Source organism: Sciurus carolinensis, chromosome 8 (genome assembly GCF_902686445.1).
Source record: "Sciurus carolinensis chromosome 8, mSciCar1.2, whole genome shotgun sequence".
Taxonomy (NCBI): domain Eukaryota; kingdom Metazoa; phylum Chordata; class Mammalia; order Rodentia; family Sciuridae; genus Sciurus; species Sciurus carolinensis.
The window spans coordinates 124,614,790-124,625,359 of NC_062220.1; the positions used below are offsets into that span (position 1 = coordinate 124,614,790).

At 35.0% G+C, this 10,570-nt stretch overlaps 1 pseudogene; it reads left to right on the forward strand.

The window, feature by feature from the left end:
- Positions 1-4,918: 4,918 nt before the first annotated feature.
- On the forward strand, positions 4,919-10,215 carry LOC124991568 (polypyrimidine tract-binding protein 2-like; annotated as a pseudogene).
- The last annotated feature ends 355 nt before the right edge of the window (positions 10,216-10,570 follow it).

Here is a 10,570-nt window from a genome sequence, read left to right on the forward strand (position 1 = left end):
CCTGCAAGGTCTCTTTTGCAAGGTCACCAACCCCATGCATGAGGGCTCTACCTTTGACCTGATAAGGCACAAAAGCCCCAACTCCTAATATCTTACAAGTTTTTAATCTGATATTTTGGGAGGATAAAGTTGTAAGAAATTAGCTCATATGAGTACAGAAGCTGAGAACTTCTGAGATCTGCAGGGTGAATCACCAAGCTGAAGAATGAGGAGAGCCAGTGATTTGAATTCAGTTCAAGTTGGAAGGCCTGAGAACAAGGAGAGCTGATTGTATAGCTGTACTCCAAGGTCAGTAAGTCTGAGACCGATGAAGAGCCAATGCGTCAGTTAGAATCTGAAGGCAGGAAGAAATTCAATATTCTAGTTCAATACAAGAGGAAAACATCTTTCTCACTCAAAATTTTTGCTGACCTCAACTGATTGAATAATGATCACTCATTTTAGTAAGGACAATCTACTTACTCATTCTATGATTATAATATTAATCTCATCCAAAAGTACCTTCACAGAAACATCCAGTATAAGATCCCCTAGTGCTTACATTATACTGAAATAGAGGAACTGTCACCAAATAAATGTTTATGAGGAAATGCTAGGGTGTGATAAGTCCTATGATGAAATTACACAGCAAAATAAATAATAAGGTTGATTGTGTAGAGAGAAATAGGAAATGAGATGACTTAGTTTTAGGAGAAGCAAAGATAAGTCATTGTAATATCTTATGGGGACTCATGGGCCAAGGCGTGGGCTGAAACATATATCTGAGAATGGTGAAAAATACTTAGAGATCTGGAACAGGAAAATAATATAACCTAAAATATATCCTTTAAGGATCACCCTGTCTGCCATTGGAAATGAGATGCTTGGATGGATGAAAGAGCATCATGGCTGTGGAGATCAAAATTGATAACTCACTTTGTAGATAAAGTTAATTGGAATTGAATTCTGAAAAAAATGTGGGGATATGATGATTAATTTTATTTTATAATTTGGGCTATGGAGTGCCCAGATGTTTGGTCAAAAACTATACTGTGTGTATCTGTGAGGGGGTTCTTGGTAAGACTAATGAATTTTAATCAGTGCACTTCATAAATATGCACCTTCTCCCCAATGTATATGCCCACCATTCAATTAATTGAAGACCTCAGAGAATATAGAAGATGACCTTTCCAGGTGCAAGGGGATAAAGACCTGCTTGACTGCTTGTGCTGAACATCAATTCCTTTCCCTGATTTTAAACTCTAAGTAAAAAATGAGCTTTTAGGCTTCAAGTCTGCTAGATTTTAGACCAGATTTAAATCATCAGCTTTCCTGAGTCTTCTGGATCTTCAGTTTCCCAGCACGCTCTAGATATCTCAAGACACCTTAGCCTCCATAATTATATGAACCAAATCCTTTACTAAAGCTTTTCCTAATATCTGATTTAATCCAATCACTGGAGAACTTGACTAACACAATCACTTTAATTCTTCGAGTAGTATCCCAGGAGAACAAAAGATTCTCTCCTTACCTTTCTATTGAGTAGAAGAAATGATGACCATAAAATATTTGATAGTGAACATTTCATGGTTTTGGAATATTGGAGGACTTCTTTTTTTCAGTTGTAGCATTTTCTGCAGCATCTATATCTATATCTGTCTATCTATCTATCTATCTATCTATAGATAGATAGATATCTGTATCTATATCTATATATATATAGGCACATAGATAGATAGATTTTGTTTTTGCTTAATTTTCTGAGTCATCAGAGAATTATAAATTGAAGTCAGAAGGTGCTGTGGTTGCTCATTTATCAATATGGTTAACATAAGAATGATGAAAAACACTAAGGGGGCAATGATAGAAACCATTCTGGTCTCATATTTTTTACTTTTTTGCTAATGTCTACCAGAACTGAACAAAACATTATTATATGACTAAGAAATTTTAGCACATTTATATGACAAAAGACCAAAGAGTAATGAAAGTGAACCATCTATAACTATACCATAATATTAGTGAGTCTCAAACCATAATAAGTGAATGAGGCAGACACAAAAGATATTACAAGTAAATATTCTTGTAAGAAATGTAATAGGCACAATTAATAATGCTTTCATAATTTCATAGAGTCATTATCTCTAATGGAGAATATGTGACTACAAGTGAGTAGGAGTGTTTGCAGATGTCTGGTAGTATTCTATTTCTGGATTTCAGTGCTAGGTATGTAGGTATGTTCATTTTGTGGAAATACATCTAGCAGTATCTCAATGATGTGAGAAACTTTATAAATGTAAAAGAGCCTTAGTCTTTCATATGAAAAATAGTACATAAACCTTTATCCACAAAAGCTTATGTGACTTCCTATACAATTTACATTTGATTTATAGCAGTCAAAGTTATTACTGACAGAAGTTAATGTTTATTGTTATTTTCTGGGTTTTTAAAGTTTTAACCTCCCTGCAAGTTAAGGAGTGAGCTTGCCACTCTTTTATGGATGCTGGTAGAAATCTGAGACTCCTGGATCAGGTTTTTCTGTGACTCATGAATAGAAGGTAGCACAAACTTGATGCATATACTAGATCCTCTTTCTCCCCAAAAGCCAAAAAGTTGCTGTGAAGCAGTCTAAACTGATGCCATGCACATAGTGGCTTTGTGTAATTGCAGAGGATTTTGGGATTTTAGCCACCAGAAATCTTAAAAGAGGGTTGCTTGCAAAATATCTGTGAATGTGGTGTGGGTATTTTCTTTATCTTCCAAGGCTGTTTGTTTATACACACATCTTGAAAATGACATGCTAAACAAAAGCCAACAATGTCTCTTCCCCATATATGCAGAAATGTAATAGACTTAAGAGAATTTTCTGTCAACATTAACAAGATCAAAAGTACTTTCCTTGATCATAATATAGACATAATTATAAATTTTGAATTTTAAGTTGGCAATTAAGTGAAATATAAATGTATCAGTTTGCTGTGGTAATCTCATAATCTTTTGCTAAATACTACCTTTAAAAGTATAATTGCATATAATGATTTTGATGTTCATTCAATTAGCAAACTATTTTAGAAATAGTTTTCCTCAAAAACTGCTTTGTCCTGTTACCTCTATTGAAATTGTCCAGAAAAAAAATCAACAAATGACTATAAACTTATTGAATTCAGTTGAGAATAAATATTTAAGGTATGAAAATAGAATGATCATTTGAAAAAATAAAATAAAGTTTACAGAGTTAAAAAAAATTGTCTTCCACCTGAATTTCAGTTCCTATGGAATAAATCTGGTTTCATTTTATAATCAAGACAATCAAAGAAAAGTAAATGAATGCATGTAAAATATATATAATGTCAGATGCCTTCATAAAGTATTTCTAATATTTATTATAACTTTTGTAAGAATTATTATTCTATGCACTAATTTATTTATATTTTCATATATTAAACTCAAGTAAAATATATTATTCATGATGTCAATATATCATATGAAAATCCATGCAAATGTCTTTTGTATCTTCCATACATATTTCAACATAAAACTTCATTATAGTGACTTATCTCTTGCCTTTTTCTGCCTCTGAACTCGAATACTGGTTATTTTCATAAACTTCATAACCTCAAATGTAATTTTATTCATATGGAAAATATTTCATCCCATGATATGTAATGTTGATCTTCTATGCTGTTGTTTTTGTGTGGGATGCTGTATTGAAGGTAAATTTATATTCCACTGAATATGCATATTTATTTTCCCTGTCATGGCATTTCTCTTAGCTCTCAATTCTGTTGTCAAGGCAAAACTAACTTTGTGTTTATATAATCTGACACAGTTATGATGATACTTGATGAAAAGATATTTAACCTCTAAGAATTTTGATTCTTAGAGGTTTTAGCTGCCAGAAAAGAAAGTGATGATAGTGATGATTCAGTCTATTGAAAGTTGATGGAAATAAAGTATCTGAGATTTTTCCCCTTGATTTCCTCAGGGTACAAAAATAATCAGTAAATGGTAGCAAGGCAAGTTTGTCACACTTGCTTTTCTCTCAGAAGACCAAAGATTGGCCTTGTGGAATGGAATTTTCTTGTTCAAATACAAATTTTCTCTTTAATGGAATTTTTATTAGCATCCTTTTATTTTGAGAATAATACCAGTGAATAACAATGCAAATCTGTAATGTCCAAGGAACCCAGGGACACTGGCACATATTTGTAGTTATAGTCATTTTAAAATTAGATACATGTCACATTTCCATTTTTTTCTTTCTATAATGGCTTTATTTTGTGTGAGTGAATGAAAAAGATAATCAAGACAGATAGCTCACAGAGATTGCTAGTGCTTTTGGCTGTGATGTCACAAAGTGCTTTGACAAGAATCCTAATTTATATATTGAAATGTCAACCTTTCAGTGCATCTTAAGAAACAGAAGACAGCAGTGTCTTATTTTATATTCTTTAGCTCTGTTGGGTACATGGAAACCAAAAGGAATGTTAGTGCTCACAACTTTACAGTGAGGAGACAGGGCTTTTAAATTGACCAGGGTACATTATTGCCTTTCTCTTAAAATTAAACCTGCATTGAATACACATGGTCTTTATTTTCTCAGTGCTTAAGACCTTTACTGGGAGCCAAGGCTTCCATGCACTTAGGAAGATTTCAAAAGGTGATCTTATTACTATCTTCTCATACTCAAATTGTGCTTTTCATCATATTTGCTGTCAAAATTTCACTCTTTAATTCCAGGTAAACCCCAGAATAGGACATTTTAATGTGGTCTGCTTAACTACTTATTTCCAATAGTCTACCACCTAAGTTCAACCTATGTTGTCTTTAATCTAGTGAGAAAAACAATTAGGGTGATATGTAGTTCAAAACTTAAATGTCTCCCAAAGGCTCATGTTTTAAAGACACTAATGTGAAGTGGTAGAACTCGTAAGTGGTAGGGCCTAGTAGGAGGTCTTCATGTCTCCTGCATGACCTTTAAGCGAATAATGGATGCCCAGGCCCCTTCTCTTTCTCTTTTGCTCCCTGATCCTGAGGTGAGTGGTTTTAACCTGACACACACTTCTGTTATAATATGTAGTTTCACCACAGGCCCAAAGGCAACGAGACCAGCAGTTATGAACTTGAACCTCTAAAAGTATGAGCCAAGCAAACTTCTCTCTCTTTCTCTCTCTCTCTCTCTCTCTCTCTCTCTCTCTATCTCCATCCTTTGGTACTGGAATTGAACCCAGGGGCACTTAATGACTAAGCCACACACCCAGTCCTTTTTTATATTTTATTTAGAGATAGGGTCTCGCCAAATTACTGAGGGCCTCACTAAGTTGCTGAGGTTGACTTTGAACTCATGATCTTCCTGCCTCAGCCTCCCCACCGACCACTAGGATTACAAGCATGTGCCACCATGGCCAGCTAACCTTTTCTAAGTTGATTATGTCAGGTATTGGTTATAGCTGTGGAAAACTGACTAATATGGTATGATAAGAATCATTTCTTTAAGAAACCTGCATAGGACATTTTCAGAGTATGATGCAGAAGAGGGTGGCAAAGAGAAAAGGAAGAGATTTAACAAAGTAGATGAAAGTCTTTCAATAATAAAAGGGAGAGAATATTGTTCTGAAGTATGATATTAATGGTTCTTTGACATTTCAGAATCCTGAAGAATGAGAAAAAGCAAAAATTGTGCTCAAACAAGTAGTGTACTCTTTTGCTTTTGAAAGTTTTTTGAATAAAAACATGTATCTGTTTTGTGTTGTTTTAATAAATGACCTCCCACTGGGCATTTTCTACAGAAAAGAGATTTACTTAGTTCATAGTTCTGGAAATGAAAGAGCATGACACAAGCATGAGTTGGTTCTGGTGAGGACCTCATGGTGTATGGCATCACCATGGTGGGAATGCCTTGGAAGAGGAAGTTGGAACATGCCCTAGAGGGAAGTCCTGTGGTGGAACAGGAAGAAGAGGCAGAGGAGGGACAAGTCATGCTCTTGTATAACAGCTTGCCCTCCAGGGAAGAAATTCAGTTCCCTAATACTGCCTTAGCTCCTTCAGAAATGTAGAGTGCCTAGGAGCATTTACCTCTTAATGACACACATTTCAATAGTATTGGGGAGCAGGCTTCCAGTACATGAAACATGGGGGAGAATTCAAACTATATCCAAACCGTAATAGAGACTAGGTACATAATCTGAAGCCTTGATCTAATGTTAAAGAGTTCAGCTTTTCAATGAATTTGGAATGGGGAGTCACTGTAGGGATTCAATCATTACATGGGCTCTAAGAATCTGGATAACAATCTCACAATGTCTGTGGCAGTGAGATGCTGGTTGTAAGACCCAGAAGATGCATAAATCTGAGGTGTGCAGAAAGGTGAAACAGCACACTTGGAGATGGAACTGAACTGGAAAGTTTGTTTGTTGTGACTGTTTATTTCCACAAAGACACAGTAAATAGAAAGGTGGACATCCTTACGTTTCCAAGGAAATAATAGGGATGGTTACAGGAAAGTGGCTTGATTCTGCATGGTTCTGAATTGGGAACTGTAGGTGTGAATCATGTTTCAATTGTTTTCTACATATGTGGCTTTAAACTATTTATTTTACTAGTTTCACTGTTTGGCTTACTGTGAAATTTCAAAGGAGAAATGGTGATACTTAAACTTATTGAATAATTACATGGATTAAAGTGTTGTAATTGATGTCAAGTTTTGTAACCCAAAGAAGAAGTCACTCAATAAAGGAAAGCTATTATTATTGACAATAATTTTTTTTAATTAGGACATAAAATACTCTGATTTTATTCCATTCTTTTTTTTTAAATCTTCTTTTTTTTAATGCTTCTTTTTTTTATTGTAAACAAATGGGATACATGATGTTTCTCTGTTTGTACATGGCGTAAAGGCATACAATTTGTGTAATCATAAATTTACATAGGGTAATGTTGTTTGATTCATTCTGTTATTTTTCCCCTTCCCCCCCACCCCTCTTTTCCCTCTATACAGTCCTTCCTTCCTCCATTCTTGCCCCCCTCCCTAACCCTAACTCGAACCCTAAAACTAACCCCTCCCACCCCCCATTATGTGTCATCATCCACTTATTAGCGATATCATTCGTCCATTGGTTTTTTGAGATTGGCTTATCTCACTTAGCATGATATTCTCCAGTTTCATCCATTTGCCTGCAAATGCCATAATTTTTTCATTCTTTATGGCTGAGTAATATTCCATTGTATATATATACCACATTTTCTTTATCCATTCATCAATTGAAGGACATCTAGGTTGGTTCCACAATCTGGCTATTGTGAACTGAGCAGCTATGAACATTGATGTGACTGTATCTCTGTAATATGCTGATTTTAAGTCCTTTGGGTGTATATTTGGATAATGTCTGTTTCTCCCCTGATGCCCCCAGTGTCTCAACTATTTACCTTTTAAAATCTACGGCTATACATTGTTAGCAAATTGTACTTTTCTCAAAGAATTACTTTCTCCTATGAAATGGTGCCCAAGTTAAACAAGGCTAAAATGCAAAAGAAACTACATTTAATAAAGTGATAACATCAAAAATCCGGAAATAAATAGTATAAAATTTTAGCAGTAATTTACTCTGCATGGTAGGCTTATAAAAGTGATTTATAGATTTATAAATTTTACTTTTTTATATGTTTCTAGCTGAAGTTTGTAAAATGGACATTGACCACTTAATATAAAAAAAAATAATACTTTCATTAGAAATTTGTATCCATATATTTGTATAAATGCCCTTTCTTTTTATTGAAGTAATCTTAAAAGGCAATGTGTAACACTACATAAAATAAATATTAAATAAGAAAGAAAGATTGCTGAAAATTTAGCAGCAATGCAGTGTTTGCTAATATTTGTTCTTTTAGATGGAGAACTTTTTCTCCCATGAGAAAAGAAGCCAGTAGAAAAGCAGACAGCAGTGGAATATTATTAAAGTAGGCATCCCTACACAGTCTTAGGGAATATTATAATAAAGTAAATAGAAAACGCAGAGAAAATGAGAGACTATTCCTCTTTTAGTCAAATTTTCTGCTGCTGTATCTAAAAGACCTGGTAAGAAAAACTTTAGAGGAGGAAAAGTTTATTTAAGGTCTCATGGTTGCAGCAGTTTCAGTCCATAGACAACTGGTTCAATTTCTCAGGGCTTGTGGTGAGTCTGAACATCATGGCAGAAGAGTGTGTGGAGGGAAGCGGCTCACGTGGTGATTGGGCAGCAGAGAGAGGCTCCACTCACCAGATGCAAAATATAAACCCCAAAGGCATGTCCACAATGACTCACCACCTCCAGTCACAGCCTGCCCACCTTCACTTACCACTCAATCACCCCAAGGTGAAATCAGAAAATTTAGTGAGATTGCTTAAGACTCTCCTAACCCCATAATTTTTCCTCTAAAGCTTCTTGCATTTTCTCACACATAGCTTTTAGGGGACACCTCACATCCAAACCATAAGTTCTATTCTGATGTCTTCTTTGGTTATAGTTTAAACTTATATTAAAATAATAATGACTAGTGCACTGTTGACAGCCTATCCTGTATCATGGGTTGTGCTATTGTCTTTGCATATATATTCTCACACAGCATGATGTGGAAAGTTTGAATCAAATCCCTCCCTTAAAAGGAATAAATGCCCAGACAAATTTAGCTATAAAAGAGTAAAGGACTTGCATAAAATCCTACAGCCAGGAAGTTACTCAGTGGGCAATAAAATTCAGGATTTTACTAAAAACTTTCCTTTGACTTCCAAACTGATGACTCTCTATTATTATTTGCAGAAAATTTGAATAACTATTTTGATAAATATTTTGATTATGTCCTATTGAGCTTGGAGATCTATATCATCTTACTGTTTAGAAAGAACTTTTTGTCTTTTTTATTTATTTAATGATACTGGGGATTAAGCCCAGGGCTCTCTATATATCCCCAGATATTTATTTTTATTTTGAGATAGCGTCTCACTAAATTTTCCCACACTGGCCTCCAACTTGAAATCCTCTTGCTTCAGCCTCCCAAGTAGCTAGAACTACAAGTATGTGCTGCCATGCCCAGCACAAATCACTTTTGTTTGTGATTAAGAATTGACTAAAAATGTGAGTGAAGTTTTGTCCAGTTTGGCAATGGTTAGAATTGTCACTGAGGTTGCTGTTGGTATGAAGAGAGGATCTGACAAACTACTTTCAGTCAGTGTTCTCAGTAATTGAAACTCTACTATGAATGGCATGGTTGTTAGAGCCAATAGTAATGATAATAAGAAATTTAAAGAAGATAAAATGGATGGTGCTCCTTCTCCTGTACTTCATACTCAAAAATTACCTGGTAAAGTGACAGAAACTGAAGTTATTGCTTTAGGCTTACATTTTGGTAACATGACCAACATCCTTATGCTGAAAGGGAAAATAAAATCCAGGCATTTTTGGAACTGCCAACAGAGGAAGCAGCTATTACCATTATGTCTAATTACCATTCTGCTGTGACATCTCATCTCTGTAATCAGTACTCCAATCACAAAGAACTAAAGACAATACATTAAACCAACATGCACAAGCAGTGCTTCAAGCTGTGACATCTGTCCAGACAGCAAACACTCCTCTTAGCAACACCACAGTTAGTGGAAGTGCAGTGACTTCAGCCCAGAGACCAGCACTTAGGATAATTATTGACATTATGTACTACCCTGTAACACTTGATGTTCTTCATCAAATATTTTCTAAGTGTGGTGCTGTATTGAAGGTAATCACATTCACAAAAACAACCAGTTTCAAGCTTTCCTCCAGTGTGGTGATCCAGTATATGCTGAACAAGCAAAACTAGGCCTCGATGGTCAGAATATTTATAATTCTTGCTGTACTCTAAGGATTGATTTTTTCCAAACTTGTGAATTTGAATGTAAAAATACAGCAATGATAAAAGTAGGAATTATGCTTGACCTGATCTTCCATCTGGAGATGGGCAATCTGCATTGGATACAATTATTGCTGAAGCATTTTCCAAGGAGACACCCCTTTTAGCTGATCCAGGAGCTCTGAGTCCTTGGGCTATTCCAAATGCTTCTGCAGACACTGCTGGCTGAGTGGGTATCCCTGGAGTTTCAGCTGGTGGCAATACAGTCCTGTGGGTTAGTGATTTAAATGAAGAGGTGTTTATGGAGGTGTGCAGCTCATGAAGATTTTGTACAAGAAAGACAGGGCTCTAATACAGATGGCTGATGGAAACTAATTACAATGTATTTTTTTTAAATGAGTGCATGATCACTTTATTAATTACACAGTAGTTATAAGGATTAACTTCACAGAGTTTTTGCTTTTGCATTTTATCAAGAAAAAAAAGTATTTTTTTCACAAGGTAATTGAATGTCATGGTTGTATTAATAATCTGTGTTTTGGTTAGATGATAAAGGGTACCAATTTTATTATTGTGTCTTTTAACTCATGTATGCTGTATTTAAAATATAATTATTACAAAATCACAGAACACTATAAAATATTTTGTAATTAAAAAGGAGAAAAGTGAAATATATTGATCTGAAGACTTTAATGAAACCAGATGTCCCTGCCCATTCCTAGCACTATAC